This window comes from Bombus affinis, unplaced genomic scaffold (assembly GCF_024516045.1).
Source record: "Bombus affinis isolate iyBomAffi1 unplaced genomic scaffold, iyBomAffi1.2 ctg00000816.1, whole genome shotgun sequence".
Classification (NCBI taxonomy): Eukaryota; Metazoa; Arthropoda; class Insecta; order Hymenoptera; family Apidae; genus Bombus; species Bombus affinis.
In genome coordinates, this window is record NW_026109374.1 from 32,908 (window position 1) to 44,331 (window position 11,424).

At 35.6% G+C, this 11,424-nt stretch overlaps 1 long non-coding RNA gene across 2 annotated transcripts; it reads right to left on the minus strand.

The window, feature by feature from the left end:
• Window positions 1-5,959: 5,959 nt before the first annotated feature.
• On the minus strand, window positions 5,960-11,269 carry LOC126928296 (uncharacterized). Of its 2 annotated transcripts, none has more exons than XR_007716503.1 (4): window positions 10,601-11,269; window positions 10,208-10,516; window positions 6,728-8,122; window positions 5,960-6,588 (listed from the first exon to the last, which is right to left on the minus strand). It is a non-coding gene; the product is annotated as an uncharacterized LOC126928296 (long non-coding RNA). The 2 variants fall into 2 exon arrangements; XR_007716504.1 differs by lacking the exon at window positions 5,960-6,588 and having other exon boundaries at window positions 7,580-7,867; window positions 7,983-8,122.
• Between the last annotated feature and the right edge of the window lie 155 nt (window positions 11,270-11,424).

The following is an 11,424-nucleotide window of genomic DNA, read 5'->3' on the forward strand; positions in this document are numbered from 1 at the left end:
GTTGCGTTCCGGTACCCTTTACCGCAAAGTGCAGCGGGGGGGGGGGGGGCAAAACCCTCTGCCTGCCCATTGTCCCGAGAGGTTTTAGATGGTCCGTTATTAACCATGTGCATCAGTCAATTATGCACTTGGGTTGGGATAAGACGCTCGAGAAACTGTACGAGTATTACTGGTTCGAAGGAATGGCAAAGTACGTTCGCAAATTCGTAGAGAACTGTCATGCTTGTAGAGTTTCGAAGGCAAGCTCGGGTAAGATACAAGCCGAACTACATCCGATACCCAAGACCAGCATACCGTGGCATACAGTGCACATGGACATAACGGGCAAGCTAAGTGGCAAGAATGACTCCAAGGAATATGCCATCGTTTTAGTAGATGCTTTCACGAAGTTTTTTATATCTGCATCATACCCGTAAGATAGACTCCCTTAATACCATCAAAGCACTCAAGTCCGCTATATTTCTATTCGGCAGTCCCTGCCGGATAATAGCAGATCAGGGAAGATGTTTCACGGGTAAAGAATTCCAAGAGTTCTGCAAAAGCAAGCAAATTAAAGTTCACTTGATAGCGACCGGTGCTAGTAGAGCCAACGGACAGGTAGAGCGTGTTATGGGTACATTGAAAAATATGTTCACGGTAGTAGAGACGACCGGGCGGCCGTGGCAAGACGCGATTGGGGAAATACAGTTGGCTTTGTACTACCGTACCACCAACCGCGTGACCAACTCGAGCCCATTAGAACTACTAATATGTAGAACGGCAAGACCTTACGATCTGTTGTTACCCGGTAACATGGAGGAAAAGGAAATCGATATCTCCAATGTAAGACGACAGGCAATAAGAGGGATAGAAACGAGTGCTAAATACGAGAAAGGCAAGTTCGACAAAGCTAAAGCTAGAGTGATTAGGTTTAACCTCGGTGATTTCGTATTACGCAAGAATGAGGAAAGGAATCAAACCAAATTAGATCCAAAATTTAGAGGTCCACTTGTAATAGCAGAAGTCTTGGAAGGGGACAGGTATATCTTAAAGACATTAGACGGTAAGCGATCGTACAAATACAGTCACGATAGGTTGAGGAAAATGCCAGATGGTCGCATCCCTGCTGAGTTGGATGTCTGTAGTGAAGGCAATAACAGTGACCATGACGATATGAGCACTTTGATCTCCGAAGATCAGTAGCACTATGCCATTAACACCCGGCAGAACGAGTTGGCACGTGTTTCGGGGCGACAGTATGATGAGGCTCAGTGAGGACATGCGATGTGACTCGCACGCTTCTCGGGGCGACAGTATGGTAAAGCTCGGTGAAACCGTGGAACGAAGCTCTATGTGCTCATACGATCTAGAAGACCGAGATCCTTTGGAGTGCGAAATCGAAAATGGTCCATCATGCCGTTACGATCCGACTAATAACCTGCAGGATGCAACTATCACCTTGAATACTAACTATAACGCTACTAATTTTCATTATCTTTTATTTCTTTGCTGCCAAACCCCCGTACAGGATTTGTTGCTACACTGGATCCTTACCTCATTCGAGCACTTAGTTAAATTGTAAATGATGTTAATCGTATCGAGTCTAATGTTGGAAAACTCAATATTTTAGTTACACCCGAGGACGTGTGATAGTCAGAATGGCCGTGTCGGAGATGAAAGAGCACCGGAGCCTTCGCCTCGGAACTTTGGGAAGACACCTAGTACCGTAATTTAGATTTCACCATAGCCGTATTAAGAAAGCCGTTGTCATTCGATCCGACTGTACTTATTCGAGGTTTATGATAGTGAGCTCGGACTCGAGGCGACAACCAGTCGCCGAACGTAGTCGCGGTCAAGGGGATGAACGTTTTGTTTAACCAAGGCAGGAAGTAACTCTATACGATGGTAAACGATGGTAACGATGGTAAACGTTTCAATGGTTTCTGTCCCGTGGCTCGCCACACGCAGACTATGCTTCGAGTAAGACGATTGCCAGATGTTGATGCCTCTTCACAGTACATGTTCGGCTAGCCCGAGGACCCGCTATAAATTTTAAGATCTATTTAACGAAAGTCCTTCAAACCGACAAACGGCTAGCACCCTTCCCCAATTTCCACCAACTAAGTAACTCCAATTTCCCTCACTTTCCGAATGAAGACTTTTCTCCACGAATCCGATGATCTCGTGCCCTTAGACACACCCATCGTAGTTTTCCTCGACAGCGTCACCGTGATGGAGAGACACACTTTCGTACGATTTTAACGACGATACAAGTAATTGTCCGGTACGTAGTGCTTGTTCTGTGGCGACCTGAATATAACTTAGACTTCCACGAAGTATACACGTTCGACATCCCGTTGACCGCGGATTCGTTACCGGACCCGAGGCCATTGTCATAGCGCCGTGAGTATCTAACATTGTGATTAATTACCAACGCTGTAATACCACTCACTTGTGCCAATAAACTCTACCATTGTTACACCGCATCGATGGCCAATATCAACCAAGATTCATCCAACACCTCCACCCCCAATCCTATCGTCCAGCCGACATATATATTTCGCATTTTCAGTCTTCGTCGTCGTCGATCCTTATCGTTTTAAAAGTCGTACGGTTCCAGAGCAATTGGTCGCAGTCGCAGACCTTTCGGTTAGCGAGCTCGTTAGCGACTGTCTTATGAAACTCATGGCGAAGAATGAACCTACAGTTTTAGGTCTGAATTTAGATCCCGAACGATCGGAACCACACTGAGACAGACGTCTGTCTTTCTTTGTATATTTACGAAAATAAGATCATCAAGTAGTCAAACAATTTGATGCTCGGATCTCGATAATTACGAACAACTACATTTCTGTTCTGTTAACCGATGTGAGTGTTCCATATTTTACCTTTTCTGCGATGTCGATTCGATATTAAGAATTTATTTATAACGTTAGAGGTATAAGGCTAACACTTAGATGGAGCGTAATTACAAGAATCTTTTACGTATCGCAACTGAGGGTAAAATAACAAAAAAAGAATAAAATAAAAGAATAATAAAAATAAGGTTTTGCGTGTGTGTGTGTATGATTAAGCGAGAATGCAAGGCAAGAGGGAGGATAATTATTGTAAATCGAGTTTATGGCCAGCAGTCTGAACATAAAGTATACTACGTTGCAAGCTACGTATGCGAGTGAACGTAAAAACTATATTACTACCGTTACGTTACAAGGCACACGGACGAGCTTGTTAGTTAGGATAAGTTAGGATAAAAAGATTAGAAAATAAAACCAAGCACGCTGTAATGGTATTTCGCGACGTATTTTATTCTGTAACGTTATATCTGGTATGGTTATACCTTTCGATAAAAATCACAGATAATAAACCGAGTCTCCGTTTCAGTTGTAAGAAAATAAATTTCATTTTGTATTATGTGACGTTGCACTTTGTACAGCAAATCCGTGTTGCGTGAACAACGAAATAAGCGTAACCCGTATCATCGGTTGACACAGCCAACATAGTTAAGGTAAACCAATTAAGGCAACGAGTTAGTAAAACGATTACCCTTCACGTTTTCTCCACGTTATAATCGTGTACGATCTGCCTACCATGAGAAAGGTTATTTGGCAATAGACAAAAAATAGTAAAAAGTCATGTAACAACAATAGCAAGAATCCGATATTAACCGGTTAACCGAGTCATTAATACCGTTGATTTTTATGCATTTCTAAATAATTTGTAGATATTATTCTAAATATCCATGGAACTATCGATTAAAAAATTATTATTCACGAGAATATAAGAAACAAAGATTATTAAAGTTATTTTATCTGGTATTACATGCGTGTAATTCGCGACTCAACAACTTTATTTAATTATTTTGCTAAATTGATTCCTCGTCTGCTATATTTGCAGAAAGATATTTCTGTTGCGTCAAATACGTTTCCATTTTATATTATCTTCCACAGAGGTACTACATACGTATTATCGTTCTGTCTACCTTAACTTCAATTTTATTAACTCGTCGCTTGTTGACTTTGTCAAATGTCCTTTGTTTACTTTGAAGTTGCGAAGCACGGAAAGCTTCCTAGGTACGTGTCCCACTCAGTCTAATAAAAAACGTTCAGGTGCACGAAAAAGAAAAACGCAAAGTTCAAACGCACGCTAATAGATGGCTATATTTAAAAAATTACTCATATTAAATATATTAAGGGCTAAGTGACTTCAATTTTATTAGCTCGTTTCCTGCTGTCTTTAATGTTGCGAAACACGAAAAACCTTCCTATCGCTCTCATCTAATAATAAGCATTTGGGTGCACGAAAAAAGAAGAAGATTCAAGCCAGGATCAACGGAAAGTTCTACTTAAAAAATCAAATATGAAGAATCGAAAAACTTTTATTCATCTCCGATAATATCGACCCCGAGATGTATCTTGTTAAGATTATCCTCCTTCGAAGATTAAACGCTTCATGGCTATATAAAATGGTAACGAGTAGCGCCCTCTCCTAAAGTATTTAAAAAACAGGAGTAGGTCAGTGTGAAATTAAATGGCTGGAATTTTCAGCGATTTCCATAGACAGTGTCTTTGAAATACCTAATTCTCGCTGTTTCACGTATAAGCGAAATAGCGCTCAGCTTTCCAGCAAAAAGCAAATAGCTATATTCTGTAGTATTTGAAGCATCAACTGGCGAACAAATCCGAGAGGAAAAGTTTCGTGAAATTTACATCTTGAATTTCGTTATTTCATTTAACGCAGAGGGATTGGCGTCCGCTACGATCGATACGTTGGCAGATTTGCCTGCGGTTTCTAGCGATTGTCGCGACGATTCTAATTGAGTTTTGCGAAAGAAATGAAATTAAACGTTGGTCGTTAATCGATGGCTGGAAAATAAAATGGATTGCCATGATTCGTCGTATCCCCCGCCTTTTGTTTCTTTCTCATCTTTCGCGTTTCACTGTCTTCGCCAATTACTATATAGAGCCGTACTTTTCTGCTGGCAACTTCAGTTTACGAGATTAAACATTAGCTGGTCCCGTTTCGTTTGATAAAACTGACATCTCATATACGACCTGAGGCATTCTACGAGCTTGGCGCAGGTTTAATAGAAATGTTCGGTAAATATGGACAGAGATAGCGAATGTTACCTGTATAAACATTCACTCTGATCGAAAACTAAAAAATCTGGAATTTTCTGCTCTTGTGCTGAATTACAGTGGTTCGCGAAAATATTTGAATATCCCTGCAAACTCCTTGTGGACATATTATTAAGAATATCTTGATATCCTATCGATACTGTGACAAGATTAACGTATTATTACAATTTCAAACGAGTATGACAATGTATGTAAGAGTCGCAGGACATTTACTGCGATTAATTGTATGTTTGAGACTACTACTAATGTTGTATACTAATTTTTCGTTAAGCATATGTTTGCAATAAATGCCTTGCAACCTCTATATATATATCGAATTGGTTTCAAATTTTCCATAATGTATTAATGTATTAATAACAAGAGTTCTGTAGAATCGGAGAAATAGTCTCATTCATTTCATAGTCAATTCATTTTAAAAATTAGCGAGAATACGAGTACGTAATAGGAACTTTAATAATTCCAGAATCCCATAGGCAAGTAAAAAGAAATAATTTAATTGAATTTGCTTTAGTTCAACTTTATTTCTATTTCTTATTTAATGCAATTCTATTTTATTTAATTTTAATTTCCATGTTTCTTTCATTTTATTAATAATTTAATATAATCCTAACTCAATAACATAAATCATATAAAGAAGGATATATAAATAAATCGGTACAATACGATGCAAGCTAAATTTATGTACCAATATTTTGACCACACCTTATAGATACGATAACTAATTGGAAATTAAGTAAAAACTACTTGTAATAACCCGCATTGCTTGTCGGGTTGGAGGAGATATTCAATCAACAAATAATTTCGCTACGTTCGAAATCTTCTCGCTCCTTAATCAATCACTAAATAACTAAATCGTTTTAAATTAGTTAAACCTTCAGTGTTCTATTTTCCTATTCACTAAACGACATTTTTAAGTATATCAATATTATACCAATATGTAGAAGTTTATATTTCCAAAATACCTGTCTTTAAAAGTAAAATAATAGCAAACAAGGCAGTAAATAAAGTAAACGATCGTATTGCTCAACAGTCTTAACAAATAAAGCAACGATGCTAAAAGTAACAAAAATTGCTCCATAGCATATGTCCTCACAATTAAATTACGAATTAAAAAGGAGAATAGGAGTAAAATTAACAAATCGAATGTAAGCAAATGAAAGAATCATTCTGTATTATGTTTCCCTCGCTACTGGCGGGATATTCAAACTTTTAATAATGACAGCGTCTCTTCAATCAAGAAATCACACATGCAAAAACTTTTACCTCGTAATAACGGTATTATTATACCATCGAATAAGTAAAAAATTAACACTCACCAAGAAAACGGTATAAGCAACGAAGATTTACAGCTTGGCCTTCGCGAGACAATAGTGGTGGTTGGCGCCAGACAAGTGGTCGAGAAGAGTATGCCCTACTGCACAGTCATAGGCATAGATCGTGCACCCGAATTGTCCCGTCTGTCGATGGATATTACCTGCAACGACCTCCGTGATACATTTCTTGCGCTACGCGAATAGGTGCACATGTTTGCGTGCCACTTAAAATCGCGTACGCACGAAACAGCTCGAGAATTATCCACGAATTCTACGAATTCGCAGTTACTAATCGCTTACCAAACGTCGATTATGTCGTTAGCGCTTGAAAAGACATTCGAATGTAATTGTTGCAAAAGATAAAAGAGCTTTGTAAAATAGACGATCCAATTCCTATCGCGTTCACAGTCGAAGTGGTACTGTGAGGCTCGTTGCGACCCGGCGTCCCCTTCTACGATCGACCCCCGAGCTCAATAGCCAATCAGCGTTACGCATTCTCCAACGTTCAAAATCCTTCCGTTGGATCCACGGACGGCCGATGTCAGTTATGCGAGGGGGTGGAAAGCACTTTTGGCGGTATCACATGTTGCTTCGCTGTAAACATGGACGATCTGGATTTGATTCAATTATCCAAAGCGAGAGAAACGGTGTTTGAGTGGTGGCGCGAAAATTACCGATTTCGTTGCGCATATTGACAAAGTTATGACGAGGGATCTGGTATGGTATGTACTATATAGCTTTTCTCGCGGGCTATGTTTCTTTATATTGTATATCGAAGTACGCACCTAACGTTTCAAGAGAAGCTTTGCATGCCTTGTATAACTTGAACTGTAGTTTAGATTTACAACTTTACTTTAGTCTTTATGTTTTCTTACTTTTCGAGAGGTAATCTGCGATACTTGTAAATAGATACTACATATATATGTACGTTAACTTGTAATGTGTAATATTCCTGTTTGGTTAGGTCTATATTTTCTAATGTGACAAATATGTGTATGGTGGCCATCTTGTACAAGTAAACTGATATTATTAGCGTAATTTTACAAATTACAAGTCATAAATTATTCCTTTTTCCAAACAAGGAAATATACGAGGAAAAATAGAACAGATTCTTACGATTATTTTTGTGAACTTTTGTAATATACGAATTAGTTTTTTTTTTTTTTTTTTTTTTTTTTTATTACATTTGAAAAAATCATGTATTCAAGTATTCATGAGAAAGGGGAGACAGAAAAGAAATGCAAAGATGGAAAGTTTCGAATATGTAAAACGTAGTGAAATCCGTAAATGATTTCATAACTGCTCTTGAACATTTCTTACAAACAAACGAGTCATCTCATACTTTCCTACAGGAGAAGTACATATTAATCAGAAAAAATTCCATTGATGTTGTCTATGAATGCTTATGCATCCAGCGAAGTCTGTGATTATTTTCTTTATCTGGAAACATACGTTATAGTTTTGAAGGTTATTTGTACATTATTTGTTCACAATCGTTATAAAAAGACCGGAAATGTATTCAGGTCACGCACATGCTTTACTGCTTTATACGTACCATCGATGTTAAAAAACAACTCGTACCGAAAGGATTAATATAATTTTTATTTAAATTTTTTATTTCATATTCATAGACGAAAACTGTGTTGTGTTGTTTGTCCGCAAATATGTAAAACGATTCCATTATATTATAAAGTTCTGAAAATCGATAGTTTTCGTTATACATTTCGTTAGTTAAAATAGTTAAATGACTTTCCAGAAACAAGTCATGCTTCATGGACATTTTGAGCTTAGTTAGCGTAAAAGTTAAACCTTGTTCTGTAATTAGTTAAGTTACATGAAATTAAACGGATTTCAAGTAGCTGGTATGTAAATGATACTTAAACTAACATGTAATGCTTAAATCGTAAAATAAATATACATATAAAATCAGTTAAATTTAGGGAATCAATATCGATAAACGCGAAACTATAAATAACATCGTTAAGTCAAAGGTTATTTGAAAGAATTTCAATTTCACTTCAAACTTGAAAGGATATTTCAGATCAAGTAAATAACAAATTTATACCGGTATAGTGATCTCATGTTTCTTGAATTCAAACAATTTGTGTAATCGGTACGAGAATGTATGCAATATGGGATATTAAAGAGAATCGCATTAGGCATTATTGCACCATGTACGTCATAAATCGTCGATGAAAGCTCTGAAGTGGACAAAAAAGTTTATAGCTTCGATAAATAAACTGTTCTTTGTAAATGATAGGTTAAAAAGTAGGTAATCAGCATTAATATCAATAGGATATTCCATCGAATAATTTTAAGGATCTTTGTATTTTAACATATCCTTTAGATAAAAGATAATTGTTAGTTTTATAACGAAGAATCCACAAGTGTTTCCACAGTAACAAAGTAATTAACGTTTCCTTAAGGGACTAATTCTTGTTACAGATTTCTTTCACCTTCATCTTTGAAACTATTCATAAATTATATTTATATCTTTCAAAAAATCACATCCTAATCCTTAATAATGCTCACAGTTTTGTAGTATTTAATATCTTTTGATTTATTCGAGATTTCTTCAAATCTAATACAGAATTCAAAATGTTTCACGTATTTATTATAGTCTATAGATTATGCTTACAGACTTGGTTCATGTATGTACGTATGTGTATTATACATTATTGTATTTAAGAATTTATATGATCGTCCCATGAAATACCTCTAGTCTGTAGGAAACAGTCTGTTGCTACTATGGTTTAGATGAAAGAATATTATGACATGTCGTTTAACTGTATGATACCATCTATTAATGTACCAACGATGACTTTAATGACAGTCTAATAGATATTGCGCTACAACTTTGATCGACGTGACTTATTTCTATGATGCACTTCGACAAGCTGATTTCAGCCAAATCAAGTCAAACGAAGTTTCTTATGTTTAATATTCATATAAACTTACTATGCATGTACGTAGTTTGTTTCAATAGCATCTACGTACTTTAAGAAACTAGTTGATGACGTTGTTTCAATAACACAATCATAGTGGTTTTTAGAATAATCATGATTCGAACGCAGACTATTAGGGGATGATATGTTTTAAGAACAAAAATTATAGTTTTCCCTTCTAAAACATGAGATTGAGATTGAAATAATTTTGAAAGAAGAGCGAAATAATTTTAATTCTTTAACCATTTAACTCTACCTTAATAACAAAATACAAGAACGTGTTAAGTATACATTATTACTAATTTAATTATTTATATCACTAATAAACAATATTCTTAATTCGCAATTCTTATATCATTGAACTATACTATTAATGAAATGATTTTATATAACTTGCAATTCAATGGAATAAAAACATGAATGAAATATTTAAACATACCTACGTACATAGATTTCCAATAATTTTACGTAACTTTATGAATTAACACGTTACAATATATTTTGCATATATATACGGTATATATCTGTTACATTTATCAAAAATGATTCTTGTTCAATTACATTCGCCACTTATATCGCGGAAGCGTAATGAAAAATATTTTACGTATTGTTTCTCGTTTTTATCGTAAATTGAGCACGTTCCCATTTCTTGCCATAAGAAATAATGGATAATCGATAACAACAGCGTAACGAAAGTAAAAATTATTGTTCATTCACGTTTTGAACGTAATTTTATCAGCTGTACTTTTTCAGCTACTTTGATTTTACTTAATTTCAAAGAACATATTTAAATAATAGCTGGCTTAACGTATGAAATATAACGTCGAAACATTACCGCGACTGTCTTGAACAGATTTCCGCCTGTAGATGACTTTAAACGTTTCCGTATCTCGTAATTTGCGAGAAACGAATCTCATACATTTCTACGAGACCTTGCTCTGTCCATCTTGCAGTTCCTTCCTTGATTGACTTTCAAATTTCCCCCTGGATTCTAGGCTGTTTCTGTCATATAGAGTGAAGAGTTCGCTGGCCCTCGAAGCAAAGAAACAAGCACATAGAAAGTCTGCCTTTGGGGTTGGAAGTAAGCATAATTTACGATACGATGATCTAATCCCTTCATCACGCTTGGAATATACATGGTTGCCTGTAAAAGGACGCAGTTTTATATTCTCTTATATATTTTATATTCTTATATATATTATATTTTATATTCTCTTATAGTACTCACTCGAGAGAAAAGGAAATTTTAATCAACGTTATATAATATTGATGAAATCCAATCGCTGGGTCAAGAAGAAGAGAAAAATATCCTTCGCCATTGATAAGAAATATTTCATTTGACTTTCTGTTTTAATATACTGCGGTCACGAGAAAATATTTGCGCGTGTCCATATTTTCCAATGAACCGTTTTCCTATCAGCTTTTATATTTCAAATCAAATCCTTATAATCGTATGAAAGTACCATTAAATAATACCAAGTTTAATACATGTATCATGTATTTATATTCATATTATTTAAATACCTTTCGTAGTCACTGTATAACTGCCATCTGTGGATAATACATAATTCTCTATTTATTCCTTCTGTAGCCGATATTCCACGACATGCATTATTTATTGATTTGTACGTGTGTCCACAATAGGTAGATTTCTCTCTATGTGTATTCATAAAAAAAAATTCGTTGAATTCAAATCAGATGATGGAGGAGATTATTTTATTGGACACGTTTATTCTATCTATTCTATCGAGGGTTCGATTTAAACGTTCGATTTAAATGTTAAATAAAAAGTACGGTATATCAAATAAATAGGATTAATTTTTGGATCTACGCTTATCAGATATTTTATACTTCTCTCATTAAACATGTACTACAAATTTACAAAGTTTTAGATTACTTCCTTCTCTCTCTATCTCTCTCTCTCTCTCTCTCTCTCTCTATATATATATATATATATATATATATATTTATATATATATATATTTATATATATACAAATATGTACATATATGTAAGATAGTAATCCGGGGATAATTCAGGGATCTATTCTGT